Source organism: Aquarana catesbeiana, linkage group LG06 (genome assembly GCF_042186555.1).
Source record: "Aquarana catesbeiana isolate 2022-GZ linkage group LG06, ASM4218655v1, whole genome shotgun sequence".
Classification (NCBI taxonomy): Eukaryota; Metazoa; Chordata; class Amphibia; order Anura; family Ranidae; genus Aquarana; species Aquarana catesbeiana.
Genome location: NC_133329.1, coordinates 176,104,223 through 176,124,826, shown reverse-complemented (window position 1 = coordinate 176,124,826; position 20,604 = coordinate 176,104,223). Strand labels below are relative to the sequence as shown.

At 40.3% G+C, this 20,604-nt stretch overlaps 1 protein-coding gene and 1 pseudogene across 1 annotated transcript in view; both read left to right on the top strand.

Annotated features, from left to right (window-relative positions):
- BMERB1 (bMERB domain containing 1) overlaps positions 1-20,604 on the top strand; it is a 774,318-nt gene that overhangs the window by 258,567 nt on the left and 495,147 nt on the right. The window lies entirely within an intron of this gene.
- On the top strand, positions 3,870-4,139 carry LOC141101802 (small nuclear ribonucleoprotein F pseudogene; annotated as a pseudogene).

Genomic DNA, 20,604 nt, shown 5'->3' with positions numbered 1-20,604 from the left:
AATAGTTTAAAAACAATTTTGATGTTACGTAGGGGTAAACCAAGCGAATCCCCAGCTCTACTCCTGTCAATAGATGCAGAGAAAGCATTTGACAGGGTAGACTCGGGATTCATGATGGACACGCTGCGGCATTTGGGATTGGGACCAAAAATGATGAAGTGGATATCAAATCTATATAATGGTCCAACAGCAATGGTAAAGGTTAATGGTAGACTCTCACCTTTGATTGAGATGCAGAATGGAACACGGCAAGGATGTCCGCCTTCCCCACTATTATATGTATTGGCACTGGAACCAATTTTGGCGGCACTCCGAAATAACCTTGACGTGAGAGTCGGAGAAAAAGAGCACAAAATTGCGGCATATGCGGACGATATCCTGATGTTTGTAACTAACCCAAGAGCGCCTCTGCCAAATATAATGAAAGAAGTAAAAGAATATGGAGAACTAGCAAATTTTCAAATAAATCAGATAAGAACAGAGATATTAAATATTGGAATAGGGAAAAGGGAAGTCCTGTCCCTCCAAAAAGAATTCCCATATACATGGGTAAAAGAAACTAAAATACCTTGGAATTAAAGTAACATCAACAGTTGAAAAAATCTACCCGGCAAATTATATCCCATTAATCAACGAGGTTAAGAAGGAAATAAAAAAATTAAATACACAACCAATATCGTGGATTGGAAGAATAAATATGTTTAAAATGTCGATACTACCAAAGATAATATACAAATTTCAGATGTTGCCAGTAAGGATTCCACAGAGTTTTTTCAAGATAATAAAAACAATATTGTTAAAATACGTCTGGCATAATAAAAAAACGAGAATTAAATTTGCACAAATCACAAGGAAAAGGGAGCACGAAGGATTAGCAACTCCAGATATAAACCGATACTATAAAGCAATAGTTTTGTCACGAATGATCGAGTGGACAAATGGAAATAGTGAAAAAAAAATGGGTGGAGATGGAAAACACAATAAGTAAAACCACATTGCACAAAAACATATGGATACCACGAAAGTTTAGATTAATGGATCCGGAAACTCACGAAATAACTAAAAATGTTTTTAAAATATGGGACACAATACACGCGAAGAATGAATGGACATACAATTCACCGTTACTAGCACTCACGGGAACAAATTTCTTTATACCAGGGAAGGAAATATTTGCCGGACAAGAAATAAGAAATCCACAATTAAAAGATATTATCACAAAAGGTAGGATAAAAACACGATTAGAACTGGAAGAAATCAACAGGTGGAAGATAAGCGAATGGAATTTTTGTCAACTAAGACATTTAGTAAATACATTACCACATCCACTAAGAGAAGAAGAGAAGTTAAGCCCCTTGGAAAAACTCTGTTTCACCCGAACGCCACTGAAAAATGGAATATCAAAAATCTACGGAATATTGACAGACTTAGATGGACAAGAAAGACCCAATTACATCGAACAATGGGAAAGAGAATTGGGTTTAAAATTTGAAGATCAGAAAGTGGAAAGGATGATAGAAATGGGATATAATAATGCCTGAGATATGAATACCATGGAAATGAATTACAAATTCTTCGCAAGATGGTACTTGACACCAGTGAGAACTCATAGATATCAACAAGAGAAAACATCTTTGTGTTGGAGAAACTGCAATCAGAGAGCAACAATGACACACATATGGTGGGAGTGTCCAATAATAAAGGTCTACTGGCAAGAAGTAGTAAAGAATATAAGGGAGATAACTGGTGAGAGACTGGAACAAAACATATGGCCCTGCTTGTTCCATGAGCATAAAACTCCAAAGAAAATATATATGAGATCAATGGTCCCAAAACTCCTGAATGCCACAATAGGTCTGATCCCAAAAAAATGGTTAAAAAGTGAAAAACCAGATGTAAGAGAGTGGTATGAAAAAATAGATTATTAGTGTAAAATGGATTTGTTGAGAAGTAGGGAGAGAGAACATTATAATAAGTGTATTAGCCTCTGGGAGGGTTGGAAAAGATTTAAAACCTTGGACATATATTTAGACAAGATGAAGGAAGGAGTAGGTACTGAGTCAGAATAAGGGACTTGAGGGAAAACAAACCAGATAGAAAAGGGGGGAGGGAGGGATGAAGGGGATGACAGATAGAGAGACTAGGAATGGATAGAGTAACAAGGAGTAGTTTTATATATCTTAACTCTTTTGCAATTAAAATAAATTAAATATTTGGAAGAATTAATAAAGATAATTTTGAATAAAACCACAATGATGTGAAAAATGAGATGGGACAAAATTTGAACTGTGAAGTTGAAATAACGTCTCTCAGAAAACTATCGCTGAAGTGGAAAAAAAAAGAAAACAAACAAAAAAACTGAGTGTAGAGTGTCAGTGTAGTGTTAGTGTAGTCTGAGTATAGTGTAGTGTGTCAGTGCAGTGTTAGTGTAGTTTGTCAGTATAGTGTGCGTATAGTGTACTGTAGTGTGAGTATAGCATAATGTGTCAGTGTAGTGTCAGTATAGTGTCTGTTTTAGTATAGTGTGAGTATAGTGTAGTGTGAGTGTAGTGCAGTGTTTAACACAGCATTACATAACATTTAGTGCTGTATACCCCCTTTTTTTTTGGTTGCTGCGTTTTTCCCCCTTTTTTTTGTTTTGTTTTGTTTATTTGTCCCGTGCCTGCCTGCTTTTTTAAAATTGTCAGCCATAGTTTTTCTGACTGCGATGCTGTTGTTCCCCCTTTTTTATTTATTTATAGTTTTTACATTTCTGTCAGTTGCAGTCCTCAATTTACAGTGCACCAAACACCACTTTCCATTCAATAAAGTGCATCCAATTACACATTTCCCAGTATCTATTAAGTTTGGGTAATAAGCCCCCCCCATCATGTCTGGGAGGCCAACAAGGAGAGGCAGACGTTCTCATGCCACTATGAGGGGGCCAGCAGTGTCTGTGTCTGCAGGCAAAGGTAGACATGTTCCGTCCTCAGGCAGGGCATTTTTTTCTCTCTTAGGCTACTTTCACACTGAGGCGCTTTACAGGCGCTATAACGCTAAAAATAGCACCTGCAAAGCGCCTTGAAAAAGCATCTCCTCTCGCTCCTATGTGAAAGCCCGAGGGCTTTCACACTGGAGTGGTGCGCTGGCAGGACAGTAAAAAAAGCCCTGCAAGCTGCATCTTTGCAGCGCTGTAGGAGTGGTGTATAGACCGCTCCTAAAGCGCCCCTGCCCATTGAAATTAATGGGCAGTGCCACCTAAGCACCATCAAAGCGCCGCTGCAGCGGCACTTTGCGGGCAGTTTTAACCCTTTTTCGGCGCTAAAAATAGTGGCTCTTTAACGCCGATGCCCCCAACGCCCCAGTGTGAAAGTAGCCTAAATGATGTTGCCCATGCTATCCAGCTACAGCATGCAGAGAAGCTGGTGGACTAAACCATCCTCATCCTCTATCACCCAAGCTGAGACTAGTGCACAGTGCATATAATTTACATTTTTTACAGCAAGGCCAATTTTTGCTTTCAACAAAGGTACCTCAATAGGGTTATTGTGTGAAGGCACCAACACCCAAAGTCCAATTTTTCTGCACCTGTTTGACAGGTGCATATAATTTAAATTTTGTACAGAAAGGACAATTCTTGCTTTCATCAAATGTACCTCTATGGGGTTAAGATGTGAAGGTACCACCAACACCCAAAGCCCAATTTTTCCGCACCTGTTTGGCAGGTGCATATACTTTCAATTATTTACAAAAAGGCCAATTCTTGCTTTCATCACGAGTATCTCCAGCCATTTCCTGCTCTCTCCAGTGGTGTGTTCTTGGAATATTCTGTAGAGACATTTTTTCTTCCTTTCACTGGTCTGTAGATCAACAGCAGCTTCAGCGGCAGAATGAGTTTGCCACTAAACCCAAAACCATTCCTTAATGGTCTTACTGGTAAGCCAGTAATGGTAAAAATTAAGTGGGGTATGGAGGGTATGAAATACAAGGGATACCTGATCTTTGTGGTTGGCTAGATGAACATGCAGCTCACCAATACAGAAGAGTATATTGATGGGGCATTGTCTGAACATCTTGGAGAAGTTCTAATAAGGTGTAATAATGTATTATATATACAAGGAGTAGAAGAGGAGGAAGAAGATGGCGAGATGAGAGAATAAAACAATTTAAAACCAAATTAGTTTTGTAAATTTATTTTGAAACTTCTCTTTTGAGGTTATTGTTGGACATTATTTTTCTTAACAAAACATTGTTATTCATGGAGTGTACTACAATTTGACTTTTTCACATAAGGCTTGCTCGCTGTGGTGCAAAATGTTGTTATTTCCATCCAAAGTCTGCCAAAGAGACACTAGAATTTATCCAAAAAATCTCTAGTTTTGTTCAGAGTGCACTTAATTGTGGCCTCATCATACAAACTGGCTTCCAAAGCCGTTGTTAACAAAATAAAGAACGCTTGCAGGGGAAAATCAATTGAAATGTCTCTCTCTCTCTCTCTCTCTCTCTCTCTCTCTCTCTATATATATATATATATATATATATATATATAAACAGATATCTGCGCTAACTGAAATATATAAAACTTTGCAGACAGACTAAGGGGACCCCCCAGGCAACTATATTTAAAAGAATTTTTCACTTTTATCGTTTCACTTTCACAGCATTATTAAAATCACTGCTCCTTTAAAAACAATCTTTAAAAAAAAAAATTTGCATTGATACATGTCCCCCAGTGCAGTACCCAGGCTCCCATGCCCTTTTTATGGCCAATAACTTGCATATAAGCCTTTAAAATAGCCACCTAAGATTTTTCACATTCGGGTCCCATAGACTTTAATAGGGTCCTTGTTTGTGCACTGGTGCTCAGTCATGTTGGAACAGGAAGGGGTCATCCCCAAATTGTTCCCACAAAGTTGGGAGCATGAAATTGTCCAAAATGTCTTGGTACACTGACGCCTTAAGAGTTCCCTTCACTGGAAATAAGGGGCCAAGCCCAACCCCTGAAAAACAGACCCACGCCATAATCCCCCCTCCACCAAATGATCTGTACCAGTGCACAAAACAAGGTCCATAAAGACATAGATGGGCCAGTTTGGGGTGGGAGAACTTGAGTGGCCTGCACAGAGTCCTGAACTTAACCCAATAGAACACCTTTGGGATGAAGAGAGCAGAGACTGTGAGCCAGGCCTTCTCATCCACATCAGCGCCTGATCTCACAAATGCTCTTCTGGAAGAATGGTCAAGCATCCCCATAGACACACTCCTAAATCTAGTAGACAGTCTTCCCAGAAGAGTGGAAGCTGTTATAGCTGCAAAGGGTGGGCCAACTCAATATTGAACCCTACAGACTAAGACAGGGATGCATTAAAGTTCATGTGTGTGTAAAGGCAGGTGTCCCAATACTTTTGGTAATATAGTGTATATGCAGAGCTGAATTCAGGTTAGCTGGAGTCATCCAAACAATTTTCACCATTCCCTTGAATAAGTTCCTTTTCATAATTCCAAGTCTTATATGCTCAGAAACCCAAAAATGAAATTTTTGTTACAGGGGATGCGCAAAATTGGATTTGTACCTAATGCCGCATACACACGATCACACATTCTGACAACAAAATCCATGTTTTTTTTCTGACGTATGTTGGCTCAAACTTGTCTTTCATACACATGGTCACACAAAGTTGGTCGGAATTTGCGAACGTTAAAAACGCAGTGGCGTACAACACGTACGACGGCACTAGAAAGAGGAAGTTCAATACCAAGTGCGCCACCCTTTGGGCTCCTTCTGCTAATCTCATGTTAGTAGAAGTTTGGTGACAGACGATTCCCGCTTTTCAGCCCCGTGCTTTTCCGACCGTTACTGCTCTTCAGTTTGTGCTTGTGGATTCCTACTTCTATTATGTATTTGATCCTCATTGCGTACTTGTCCGCTTGTTTCTGATTTTCAGCTCTGGCCTTTCTGTTTTTCAGTGCTTTCTGTTAGTTCATTCTGACCAGCCGACCGTTTTGAAGCCATTAGGACCCTCACCCCGGACCAGAGGGTTTATAACTACTGTCTGGCCAGAGCCAGAAGAGTGGTGGAGAACGCTTTTGGGATAATGGCCAGCCGGTTCCGCCTATTCCTTACGCTAATCAAGATGGTGGAATATAAACTTAACCATATAATCCTTGCATGCTGCATTCTCCACAACTATTTAAAGGGGGAATTCAATGAACTATGAGGCCTCAGTTGGGCCTGAGGTCGGACTTCAACAAGAAACCCTGATGGCGCTTGAAGCTGGCCGTCCTGGCTTGCCCCCCCAAAGCGCCCACAAAGTAAGACAGAAGTATGTTGAGTACTTTGCGGGTAGGGGGGCCATTGATATGCCAGAAACTGTTTAAGAAACATTTTATCAAAATTTTTTTAACTTAAACTGAAAAAAGATTTCCTTTTATTTACTGCCTGGGTTTCTTTTAGCTGTCTCCTAGGTTCTCCAATGTTTTTTTCTTTTTGAACATTTTCTTCAATAGTGCAAATGTAATTTATTTGATACATGAGGTGACAATCTCTTCTTCAGCAAAATATTATAATGTTGTGGGTCTTCTACACACACCTTGTTTTTGTTAATGTATGTAATGCATTACTGACAAAAATATTCATCATTTTCAGCACCATGAATGAATTTTGTGGCGTCACGAAAATGGCGTGATTGTGGCAAATTATAAAGCACTGTGGGTATTATTTACTAAATGAAAAAGTGGATTTGCAGTAAATAACCCCCATTGTCACTGTAAAAACCAACTTACTACAAAAATTGCTATTGAGCATTAAAAGAAGAAGACACACATTGTTGAGTAGAAAACATTTTACTTAAAGCACATTCACATGTGCATTAGAAAAGGGTTTTTGAACAAACCAACATCTTTGGTGTACAACTTTTTTCACATTGTAAATATCCTTTTTTGGTCAAACAGGCATGTTTCTATGCATAACATGCACTACTCAGGAACTAAAAAAGTTCTACTTTAATAAAGTGAAGGCAATATCAGACATGAGTATATCCAAACTGTGTTGATATTGCCTTCATCAGATGGGGTGATCTCACCCCTGTAAAAGCCAAATTTTTAAGATGCACACAAATTGTGATTCAAACTGGGGAATTCTCCTGATCCCATGCCTAATGTCAACATGTGCTAGCTCCCATCATGGGGGATCAATGGATGTATTTTGGGGGTTCAACCTCTTCCTCTCACCTACTTGAGTTGCGAGGAAGGGGTTGAACCCACAAAACGTGTATATTGATATCCCGTGATGGCAGATAGCACATGTTGACACACCGTGTGCATATTCAAAATTTGGCTTTTAAAATACTTTAAAACTTTTTTTAAAAGCAAAAATACACGAGAAAACGGTACAATTTTTGTGAGTTTTATATTCTGCCTAAAACATCAATGATGTTCTTCATTTTTTGTTGAACATCATTGATATTTTCCTTTATATTTTCTAAATCACAATTGCACCCCATTCTCTCCCTGATGAGGATCTGGGCACTTTCACTTGTGAAATGAGATTCTTCTTCCACAACATCCACATCACCTAAAATAAAAAAACACACCATGTATTATAAATATGCAGGCATCCATCTATTACCTGAAGCTGTGGTCTCAGACACTCACCTGTTGTGGTGACAATTTCGCCCACTTCATAAACATCTCCCTCCTCATCCTCTGCTTGTGGTTTTGGGATTTCCCCTTCTTTAGGAGGTGGGGGGTCCCTGGTGTCCTCAGATGTCCCGAGTCTTTTCTCCCCTATGTGAATAAAAAATAGCTATACTTAGCACACAGATATTTGAGGGCAGAAATAGGAATATGAAACATTGCCTGGAAGTGTCGTACAATTGTCTATTTTGACAGAGTTCCAAGCTGAAGAACATTTTATTTCCTTTCTAAAGCTGGAATACTTTCCTTTTTTGTTAAAGCATCACACATGTAGAGACCCCTAGTATCCACTGGAGCACCTGTGTGGGACAACCTAAAAAGTTTGTTCTGGTGTTCCACACTAGTGCTCCTGCGTCCAGATGTGTAAACAGCTGCTGAGTGTCCTCTGCTTACACTGAATCAAGTTTGCATTTCATTCTAGTTACAAACACATCTAGACAACAAACTTATTTTAATACAAATAGGCCTGAACAAATGTAGTTAATCTGTATCTGCCAAAAACATCTTATAAGTGGGCGAACTAATGATGTTTCCTACGACCGATTACTGTGCCCATGAACATGAAAGTTGCCATTTTAAACTGTACAACAGTAAAGAAAAGCACATGGAGCAGCATGCAAGTAATAATAATAATAGGAACACACGACAACTACTTACTTTTTAGAAGCAGTTTCCTGATCTTTCTGTACTGATCTTGCTCACTCAATTTTAGGTCTGACCATCATTTCCACAATTGCTCCTTGGATCGCCGTACCCCAAAATTCCAGCGCAGACTCTTCACAACTTTAATCCTAATCTTGGCCTTTCTCACATTTGAGTTTGGGTAAGGTCCATGCTTCCCGTCATAGTCGGCCCGCTTCAAGATGTCCATCATCTCTACAAAGGACATATTTGAGGCCTTAAATCTCCTCCTTTCGTCGTTGCTGCTCTCCTCTGCATGCACCTGTTGTCTCTCCGCCATGTGCTCTCCCACTGCGCCGAAAGAGAAGGGGCGGGGAATATACTAGAAAGGATGTCAGGGGCTGGCGGAGTTTCACACATGCGCAGTGTATATAAAGCGTAACACGTGTGCGTCGTACGTACGATCTGTGAGCGGAGGATGGAGTAACGGAAGTGAAGATCGTTATAATGAAGGTACAATTTTAACTTGGTGCATCAGTGGCCTATACTGCTTATAGATTGAGGCCTATATTGGGTCAAGATTAGGAGAGTTTCACCTGACATTAGGGTTTGTCTTGTGTTAGGGAATTTCTAGGAATATTCATTGATATGTTCAGGGTGCTGCCCTGTCTGTGGCAGCTGAACCATCCGTTTTTTAATAATTTAAACAAAGAGGCAGGTAGCGCTGGAGAAACTGCTTGAATTTGTGAAGCTGATGATCCCCATGGCAGACATCAAGTATTTAATGTCCAAAATTGGTGGCATGAGGAGCACTTATAATAGGGAGCGCAAGAAGGTCCAGGATTCCCTGAGATCAGGAGCAGCAGATGACATTTATGTACCCAGGCTGTGGTACTATGACAGACTGCATTTTCTGTCAGACCAGAGGCAATCCAGGCCAGCACTCTCCAGTCTTCCTTCAAGGCTTCCTTCCTCCCCAGCTGAGGCTTCCGATTACCAACCTGGGCCTTCCAGGCAGCAACATGTGGAGGAGCCCAGCTTGAGTCAGGTATAGCATTCTTCAAAAAATTTCTGGTTGTAAAATTAATGATGTTAAATAGATGTTAGTTTTGATCACTAATTTCTGATTTCACAAAGTGTTTTACATATCAATAGACAGTAGTGGCCACAAGTGATTGGGACAAGAATGAAAAATGCTGGGGTCAGAATGATAGTCTTTTCTATTTCTTAACAATTTGCAACAGTTATGAGCTGAAAATTGTGTGTGATTGATGAACCAAAAACTAAAACTATGTCCCTTTTTCATACACAGGAAAGCCTCAGCCTGGCTGTCGAAAGTGGCAGCCAGGAGGTGGCTGGGCCCAGTAGCCTGCCCGAATCCCAGGTCCCTCCCCTCGGCCTTCCACAAAAAAGTGCCAGGAAGAGGAGTAACCTGCAGGAGGCAGCACTTGGCCTATTTATGAAGGCTACTGCGGCCCTCAGAAACCCCCCCAGTCTTCAAGAGGACTATGCCTACATGTCAGCCTGCAAAATACTGGAAATGGAGGAGGGCCAACACCTCTTATGTGAGGAAGTTATGTTACAAGCCCTAAATAAGGGGTTGAGGGGCGAACACACAAGCCAAAAGCCACGTTTGTGAGTTGAACCATGGTCCTCCTCCTTCACCTCCTGCCACAACTACAACACCAGAGCCACAGCGTGGAAGGAAGCGTGGAAGGAAGACAAGAGAGTGATGGCCTGGGTTCAGTCTGGTCTGACAAAAGACGCAGGCTGTGGTATGACCACAGCTTGGGGACAGATATGTGATCTGCTGCTGTTCCTGATCTCTTGTAGTTCTGGACCGGATTGTGCTCCCTATTATACAGACTCCTCAGGCCACCAATTTTGACTGTAAAATAATTGATGTGTGCCCTGAGGTATAAAGGCTTTGCAAATTTCACCAGTTTCTCCAGTGTTGCCTTCCTCTTTATCTTGTTATGACCCAGAATAAATGGCTATTTAATTTTCAGAAATACTTGCCTATGTGTTTTACTTCAAAAAGGACAGTTTGTTTGTGAGTAGGCAAGTACATTTCCTAAATACAATGTCAAATTAACAAGGGACACCAACACAAACCAAACTCCTTGAGGTTAAAAAATACAAGATAATTATGGTATTGTGGTAACTTGACACACAAAACGAGAAATAATATCACGGAGAGCACTATAAAAACCAAAAAAAAATGTAAATCTTGATTAAAAAAGAAAAAAAAAACAATTAGAAACATTATTATGGAGATCTGACGAAAAACAAAAATAATATGATTCATGAGAGGGGCGGATCCAGAGTCTAGTCTCGGGAGGGGCACTGCCAGAAAATATGTTTTTTTTGTGGGCAATTTATCGAGGAAATGGCTAGTGTTGGCGCTTCAATTAACCCAGCACCATGGTTGTTATTTCTATTAATATATTGTAATACTCCAAAGACATGCTGGTAGGTTAATTGGATCCTGTCTAAATTGTCCCTAGTATTTATGAATGTGAGTTAGGGACCTTAGAGTGTAAGCTCCTTGAGGGCAGGGACTGATGTGAATGTACAATGTATATGTAAAGCGCTGCGTAAATTGACGGCGCTATATAAGTACCTGAAATAAATAAATAAATAACTAAATAAATAATATAAAATTTAATGGTTCAACTCACCATAATGCAGAATCAGTGGGAGCCCTGAGCGTGTCACTTGCCACCGTCGCCTGGCACACATTGCAGATTATCACTTGCCACGTCACCTACCACATGTTGCAAATTGTCACTTGCCTGCCACCAGATGTGGATTGTCACCTGCCACATGTTGCGGATTGTCACTTGCCACGTCACCTGCCACACGTTGCAGATTGTCACTTGCCACGTCACCTGCCACACGTTGCAGATTGTCACTTGCCACGTTACTGGCCACACATTGCGGATTGCCACTTGCCATGTCACCTGCCACCAGATGCGGATTGTCACTTGCCATGTCACCTGCCACACATTGCGGATTGTCACTTGCCTGCCACCAGATGCAGATTGTCACCTGCCACGTCACTTGCCATGTCACCTGCCACACCTTGCACATTGTCACTTGCCACGTCACCTGCCACACATTGCAGATTGTCACATCACCTGCCACCAGATGCGGATTGTCACTTGCCACACATTGAGGATTGTCACTTGCCACGTCACCTGACACCTTGTGGATTGTCACATAGTTAGCTGCTAAGGTGGTGTTTTGCTTGCCTCTTTCTTCTTTGTCCCAGATCAGGCAGCAGAGAGATAATGTAATCTCTCTGCTGCCCACACTGCCTGAACTGTGAGGGCAGAAGTTACTGCAGGGATGCGGGGCAGTGAGAGATGATGTCATCTCTCTGCTCCCCTGCACGCCAGCTTGCTGATTGGCCAGCTGCCCCCACTCACACCTAGCCTGCTCTCACCCACCCAAGCCGCCAGGTCCTCCCGCGTGTAGTGATCGGGTATATTAATATATACTGGGTGATATGATGTAGAGTGGGTATGATAATTAATATTTAGGTATTATTATAATGATGATGTAAGTACTCTTCCGCAGCAACCCAATTCTTCCAGAGAGATGCACTTTATTGACTTCCAACACAGAACAAAGTCCAAAGTCCACAGATGACAAAGAAATCCAACAGAGGAAATATAATTCAGAAACCCATCTCCTAGGTCTGTGTCTTCCCAGCCATACACAAACAAGCCTCCCCTATACACAGACAAGCCTCACTCATAACCTATAGACTGAATGCCGTGTTATATTCACCAGGCATTGAATGGCTGAGCAATTTGATTGGCCGTTTCAATTTAGGACTTTGATAAGTTTTAGTCTATCAAACAGACAACCCCCAGCCGTGAACAGCCGTGAACCACCCCAATTTGCACTCCCGCATATCAACATCAACAAGTTCCCTTTAGATATATGTAATTAGATTAGATTAAGAGATACCACCTGAATACTCTTTGAGATGTACAAATAGACTTGCATAAGATTAACACATCAAAGAGTCTTCAGCTGTTAAAATTCAGTTGGACAAATCAACCATTCTGTCATTGTCATTCTGGCCTGGTCAACATTGACTGCATGTGTACATACACACAACAATGTCCCACATAAATCGGTGAACATATTACAACATATACCCCCACTTGGGTCGGTTCTAACTACTAGAATTGACCCATAAATCAAACAACAAAAAATATCATTTCGATTTAAGGTACTGGATGCTTTACAATTGCTCATATAAAATATGAAGTTGAAACTGGTTACATCTCTCTTCGCCAGCCTCTAAAATATCCCCATGAAACAGTTATTAGATAATATAACTTTTAGACCATGACTGGAAAAGGATTTGGTAAACGTCAGTGGCCCATATAGCTGTTAGGCCTTATTATATCACATCAAGATCTTGAATATTGCGCAAAGACAAGCTGATGTCACAGTCCATCCTTCGGTCTGACTTCATCACCTCTCTCACCATCTCACTGAAAGTAAACTTGGTATGCTCTGGGAGCTCCAATCCACAAGTCCAGGATTCTCTCATCTCCAGGCTCAAGCTTTTCATTTTTAAAGATGCTTTTACGCAAACACTCTACTTTCTTCTTAATAGTAAGTAGAACTATCAATGTACCAGCACTCACTTTCAAGGTCAAAAGGTTTGGATATGGCAGTAATAACTGTGCTTCAAACTATTGTCTTGCGCTTGACATTCATGAGTCCATCTTGCAAGCATTTTACAATTCACATCTGCTTCTTTCCATTTCCACCATTTGAACAAAGATGACCGGATTGTGTACCTGTCAAATACCAGAATTTGTTGATTGCCAGCCATAATTTGCTTTTGTAATTTGCTGTAGGCCGACCCCTCATTGCCTTCAATAGAGCAGTTACTTGGATCATTCAGTCCACAATTACACCTGAATGGTATACCAACATTTACATATACCCCCACACGATGGTTCAGATAGAATCAGCTTGACATCAGTGTTTATCAGATCTTCTATCCAGAAAAAGCGGCAGTGGAAATTCTTGCCAGTATCTTCACCATGAAAGGTAGAAAGGTCTTTTTCATCCATAAATGTCATAGCCTTTAGCATATTATAAACAACTGAATCAACAAAGTTTCAAATCATGACTAGAGTGATGAATTTCACTCACCCCTCTTATAAATTTAGGAAAACCACCCAACATACTATGATTTATGCTATGCCAAGCCATTGTGCAGCATCTCACCTTAGATGTCAAATATATTGATCAATACGCATTATGTAATATGTACAGATGTTATGAAAATTATTTTAGGTTAAAATGCTTCTCTTTGGTTTTAAGATAAAGTTCAAGAAATAAAACATAAAGAAAATAAAAAAATGAAAAGCAAAATATATCAGGAAAAGGGAGAAAAATTAAAAATTAGGGTGTTGAAGAAAAAAGAAAAAAAAGGTCCATTGCTTGATGAATTTCGAGAGAGTCCATGAATACTTTATAATTCCATGTATAGTGATATATTGTCTATTCAGCATTTCTCCCATAATTCTCCCACACTAGCCAGCAATTTCAGACTGTGCTTCTGCTATACACATGCAAACCAGCATTTCCAGACGTACCTGAAAGACAAAACTCTCCAACAAAAACTCATTAGCAAGGTCCTTAAACGTTGTTTGAAGTTAAAACAAAACACTATTTACACGTTTACAGTTTAGAGCTAATTCACCCCCACTGCTAGAGAAATGTCATTTGCATTCAAAGACAGATCTGGAGAATGTACATCTTCTGCATTTATGACACCCTGTACCTCCTTCAACTGCTGTAATAATTTATCACGTTCCCCTCTCATCTTGTCATACTCAATTTTCAGGTGGTCATATTTCTGTTTTAACTGAGAAAACGGTATCCAGTTCTTTGACCTTTTCTTCTTATTATTTTGGTCAGCTCTGTTTTTCATATTAATATCACCTATGTTTGACCCGGTGTGTCCTCTCTGGGTGTTATCATAGGATATTATCTTCTGATCTTTATGTTCAGTATTTGTCCTAAACAATGTGGCTAAATCAATTTTGACAGCCTGCTCATTTGACTTTCTCCATAAATGGTCTGCTCTCAACAATATGTCTTTTAAATCATGAGGATTTGGGGTAACTAATAAAATATTTTGTTTGATATCTTCATGCAATGCATCTAGAAACATACTCATATGTATCAAGCCACCACGTTCAAATGCAAGATTATTACCGACCAATAATTCCATAATAGTTGCTATCCTGTGCGCCAATTCATAGGGAGATTCATTTTGCATTTGTTGGATCTTCCCATGAATAGTAACATCAGAACGTACACCATACAAAACACATAATAATTCCAGTAATATGTCCCTTGTCCTCAGAGGCTGAATACAGATCTGTTTAATTCTCATCCAAAGACCACTTCCTACAAAATGTTGCAAAACTCTTTCTAAGTCAGATGGGTTGAGATTGTACATATCTCTGACTTGCTGCACGTCACAAAACCATTTTAAAAATCTGTTTAAATCATGGTATGGAACCATTCCTATTTCTTTAAGAATTGCGTCTAATAATTTTGATTTCAAAGGCTTCATTACAAGCTGAACTTCACCTGTATTATTATTATTATTATAAACTGTGGTAGTCACAGTGGGGGCAGCTGGTAATGAATTGTCAGATTTAATATGAGGTTCTGTTTGCTGCAGATTGCTGAATCCAAGATTTGATGCATATCTGCATTCCTGAGATTTCTTCTCTAATTCCATAATTCTTAATATTAATCTTTCATTTTCCTCTGATAATTCATCACAACGTTTAGATTTCTCAAGTAAAGCTTCTCCAATGGTAACCGCATGCAATTTTAAATTTACTGTCTCAGTGTCTGATTGGTTTTGTAACCTCTCACAAACATTGCTGCTATTATCAACTGCCTTCTGTAACTGGGTAATTTCCTCAACCTTATCATTCAAAGAACTTTCCATTGTTAAACAGCAAGATAACAAGCCCTGTATAATGCAACCTTTTCTTTTACTTTCTGAAATTTTGCTATCAAAAACATTTTTCTCTAAAAATTCCTTCATCATCGTCCATGTCTGCTTACATTTTTCTGGAATTTCATAAGGACCGCCATGGCGCTTAATACATTTTAATACCCATCTGTTAACTTTATCAGAACTGACACTGGCTTCACACTGAGTAAGCATTTTGACTATATTACTAATAATTTAAAAAAAAGAAAATATTTTACTCACCGCATTAGTTACTCCTTCAGCTTCCACTTCAGGTCTTCTGGTACATGACACAGTCCTTTTTTTTGTTGTTTTTTGTTTCCAGTCTCCAGAGAATAATTCTGGGGTTCCTAACTTGTTTAAATTTGTAGATCAGACTCTCTTATGTCACAACCAGACATTAGAGTCACAGCACAGCTATTGGTTCTTCATCAGACTTCTGTCCACCTCACAGGATTGTTGTCACCACCGACTTCTGTTACTAAGTCCGAAAATGCTCTTCTGGTCGCTTGAACGGCACCAGTGTAGTGATCGGGTATATTAATATATACTGGGTGATATGATGTAGAGTGGGTATGATAATTAATATTTAGGTGTTATTATAATGATGATGTAAGTACTCTTCCACAGCAACCCAATTCTTCCAGAGAGATGCACTTTATTGACTTCCAACACAGAACAAAGTCCAAAGTCCACAGATGACAAAGAAATCCGACAGAGGAAATATAATTCAGAAACCCATCTCCTAGGTCTGTGTCTTCCCAGCCATACACAGACAAGCCTCCCCTATACACAGACAAGCCTCACTCATAACCTATAGACTGAATGCCGTGTTATATTCACCAGGCATTGAATGGCTGAGCAATTTGATTGGCCGTTTCAATTTAGGACTTTGATAAGCTTTAGTCTATCAAACAGACAACAACCCCCAGCCGTGAACAGCCGTGAACCACCCCAATTTGCACTCCCGCATATCAACATCAACAAGTTCCCTTTAGATATATGTAATTAGATTAGATTAAGAGATACCACCTGAATACCCTTTGAGATGTTCAAATAGACTTGCATAAGATTAACACATCAAAGAGTCTTCAGCTGTTAAAATTCAGTTGGACAAATCAACCATTCTGTCATTGTCATTCTGGCCTGGTCAACATTGACTGCATGTGTACATACACACAACAATGTCCCACATAAATCGGTGAACATATTACAACACCGCGGAGCCGCCCGCTCCCGCATCCGCTCGGGGAGCCGCCCGCTCCCTCATCCGCTCGGGGAGCCGCCCGCTCCCGCATCCACTCGGGGAGCCGCCCACTCCCGCATCCGCTCTGGGAGCCGCCCGCTCCCTCATCCGCTCGGGGAGCCGCCCAATCCCTCATCCGCCCGCTCTCTCACCCGCCCGCCCGGCCCGCAACAAATTTCTCAGGGGTGGCAATTGCCCCGTTGCCCCCCCCCGGATCCGCCCCTGGGCTGGACATGCCCCTTTTAGAAAGGAACAAAGACTTCTTGCTATGCAATGCAAAGGTTTATTTACCACAAGTGGGAGAACAAAAAAGCAGTAATCTAGTAGGTTATTTTTCTTTCACAAATGTCAACTATTATGATTTATCAATTGATATACACTAATTTATGACCCGTGGGAGGTCAGATTAGGCATATGTTCCGATTAAGCAACAGATATGAATTGACATATGACAAGATAATGATATACAGTGCTTTGAAAAAGTATTCATACCCCTTGAAATTTTCCATATTTTGTCATGTTACAACCAAAAATGTAAATGTATTTAATTGGGATTTATGTGATAGACCAATACAAAGTGGCACATAATTGTGAAGTGAAAGGAAAATGATAAATGGTTTTCAAACTTTTTTACATATAAATATGAAAAGTGTAGCGTGCATTTGTATTCCGCCCCCTTTACTCTGATACCCCTAACTAAAATCTAGTGGAAACAATTGCCTTCAGAAGTCACCTAATTAGTAGAGTCCACCTGTGTGTAATTTAATCTCAGTATAAATACAGCTATTCTGTGAAGCCCTCAGAGGTTTGTTAGAGAACCTTAGTGAACAAACACCATCATGAAGGCCAAGGAACACACCAGACAGGTCAGGGATAAAGTTATGGAGAAGTTTAAATCAGGGTTAGGTTGTAAAAAAAAACATCCCAAGCTTTGAAGATCTCACAGGGCACTGTTTAATCCATCATCCGAAAATGGAAAGAGTATGGCACAACTGCAGGCCTACAAAGACATGGCCGCCCACCTAAACTGACAAGCCGGCAAGGAGAAATGAATCAGAGAATCAGCCAAGAGGCCCATGGTAACTCTGAAGGACCTGCAGAGATCCACAGCTCAGGTGGGAGAATCTGTCGACAGGACAACTGTTAGTCGTGCACTCCACAAATCTGGCATTTACAGAAGAGTGGCAAGAAGAAAGCCATTGTTGAAAGAAAGCCATAAGAAGTCCCATTTGCAGTTTGCGAGAAACCATGTGGGAGACACAGCAAACATGTGGAAGAAAGTGCTCTGGTCAGATGAGACCAAAATCAAACTTTTGGCCTAATATTTCCTTTGATTTACTGCTTGTGTTTCTTTTAGCTGTCTCCTAGTTTCTTCAATGGGCTTTTTTTTGCCCATTTTCTTCAATAGTTCCAACATAATTTCTTTGATACATGTGGTGACAATCTCTTGTTCAGCTAACTATTATTTATGTTGTGGGTCTGCTACACACACACCTTCTTTTTGTTGTTAATGTATGTAATGCATTAATGATAATAATATTCATAATTTTCTGCACCCTGAATTAATTTTTTGGAGTGACGATAATGGCCTGATTGATGCAAATTATAAAGCACTGTGGGTGTTATTTACTAAAGGCAAATCCACTTTGCACTACAAGTGCACTGCGAAAGTGCACTGAAACTGCACTGAAAGTACACTTGTAGTGCAAAGTGGATTTGCCTTTAGGAAATAACCCCCATTGTCACTGTAAACACCATCTTAAGCAAAAAACTGCTATTGAGCATTGAAAGAAGAAGCCACACATTGTTGAGTAGAAATTTTTTTACTCTGTGCACATTCACATATGCGTTTAGAAAAGGGTTTTTGAACAAACCAACATATTTTTTGGAATATTTTTTTTGGGGGGGACAGTAGAAACATCCTTTTTTGTGGTAAACAGACATGTTTTGCAAAATATAAAACAATACACAACTCAGGAACTTACAAAGTTCAACTTTGATAAATTGAAGGCAATATCAGACATTAGTATGTCCAAACTGTGTTGATATTGCCTTCATCAGATGGGGTGATGTCACCCCTGTGAAAGCCAAATTTTGAAGATGCACACAAATTGAAAGTCAAAATGGGGATTTCCCTCCTGATCCCATGCCTAAGGTCAACATGTGCTAGCTCCCATTATGGGGGATCAATGGACGTGTTTCGGGGGTACACCACCTTCCTCTCAGCTACTTGAGTTGCGAGGAAGGGGTTGCACCCACAAAACGCGTGCATTGATATCCCGTGATGACAGATAGCACATGTTGACACACTGTGTATCTTCAAAATTTGGATTTCAACATTTTTTAGAAAAGTTCTACTAAAAATCAAAAAATTATAAAATTTTGGTGTGTTTTATATTCTGCCTAAAACATCAATTATGTTTTTGAGTCTTTTTTCAACATCATTGATGTCTTCCTTGATCTTCTGTAAATCCTGATTGCACACCATGATCTCCCTGATGAGGACGTGTGCACTTGCACTTGTGAATGAGATTCTTCTTCCACAACATCCACATCACCTAAAAAAAAAAACACCATGTATTTTAAATATGCAGGTATACATCTATTACCTGAAGCTGTGGTTTTAGACACTCACCTGTTGTGGTCACTATTTCGCCCACTTCATAAACCTCTCCTTCCTCCACATCCTCAGGTTGTGGTTTTGGGATTTCCCCTTCTTTAGGAGGTTGTGGGTCCCTGGTGTCCTCTGACATCCCGATTCTTTTCTCCCCTATGTGAATAATAAAAAGGTATACTTAGCACACAGATATTTGAGGTCAGAAATAGGAATGAAACATTGCTTGGAAGTGTTGTACAATTGTCGGGTTTGGAGTTCCAAGCTGAAGAGATGATTTTTTCCCTTTATTAAACTGAATACTTACCTTTTTTGGGTAAAGTATCACACATGTAGAGACCCCTAGTATCCACTGGAGCACCTGTGTGGGACAACCTAAAAAGTTTGTTCTGGTGTCCCACACTAGTGCTCCTGCGTCCAGATGTGTAAACAGCTGCTGAGTGTCCTCTGCTTACACTGAATCAAGTTTGCATTTCATTTTAGTTACAAACCCATCTAGACAACAATGTACTAAACTTCTTTTAATACAAATAGGCCTGAACAAATGTAGTTAACCTGCACCTGGCAAAAACATCGTATTAGTGGGCGAACGAACAATGTTTACTAGGAACAATTACTGTGCCCACGAACCTGAAACTTGCCATTTTAAACTGTACAACAGTAAAGAAAAGCACATGGAGCAGCACAAACGTAATCAGAAGAATAGGAACACACGACAAAATACTTACTTTTTTGCAGCACTCTTGATTCTTCTGTACTGAACCTGCTCCCTCAATTTGAGGTCTGACCATCGTTTCCTCAGTTGATCCTTGAATCTCCATACCCCAAAAATTTTCTGCAGACTTTTCACAACTTTAGCCATGATCTTGGCCTTTCTGACATTTGGGTTTGGGTACGGTCCATGCTTCCCACCATAGTCGGCCCTCTTCAAGATGTCCACCATCTCTACAAAGGACATATTAGAGGCCTAAAATCTCCTCTGGAATTGTGACGTTTGTGGCTCCGGGCTTTTGTTGTTGCTGCTGTCTTCATGCACCTGTTGTCCCTCTGCCATGTGCTCTCCCACTGCGCCGAAAGACAAGTGGCGGGGAATATACTAGATAGAAGGTCAGGGGTGGGCAGAGTTTCACGCATGCACAGTGTATATAAGGCGTAACACGCGTGCATCGTACGTACGGAGGACGGAGTAGCAGAAGCGCAGATCATTCTAACGAAGGTACAATTTTAACATGGGGCATCAGTGGCCTATACTGCTTAGAGATTTAGGCCTATATCAAAATTATGCGAGTTTAGCCTGACATTGGGATTTGTCTTGTATTGTGTCTTGCAGAGAAAATGGATCGATTCAACGATCATGATTTCCTCCCCAATTCATTGATTTGTACAGAGAACTTTCCTGTCTGTGGCAGACAA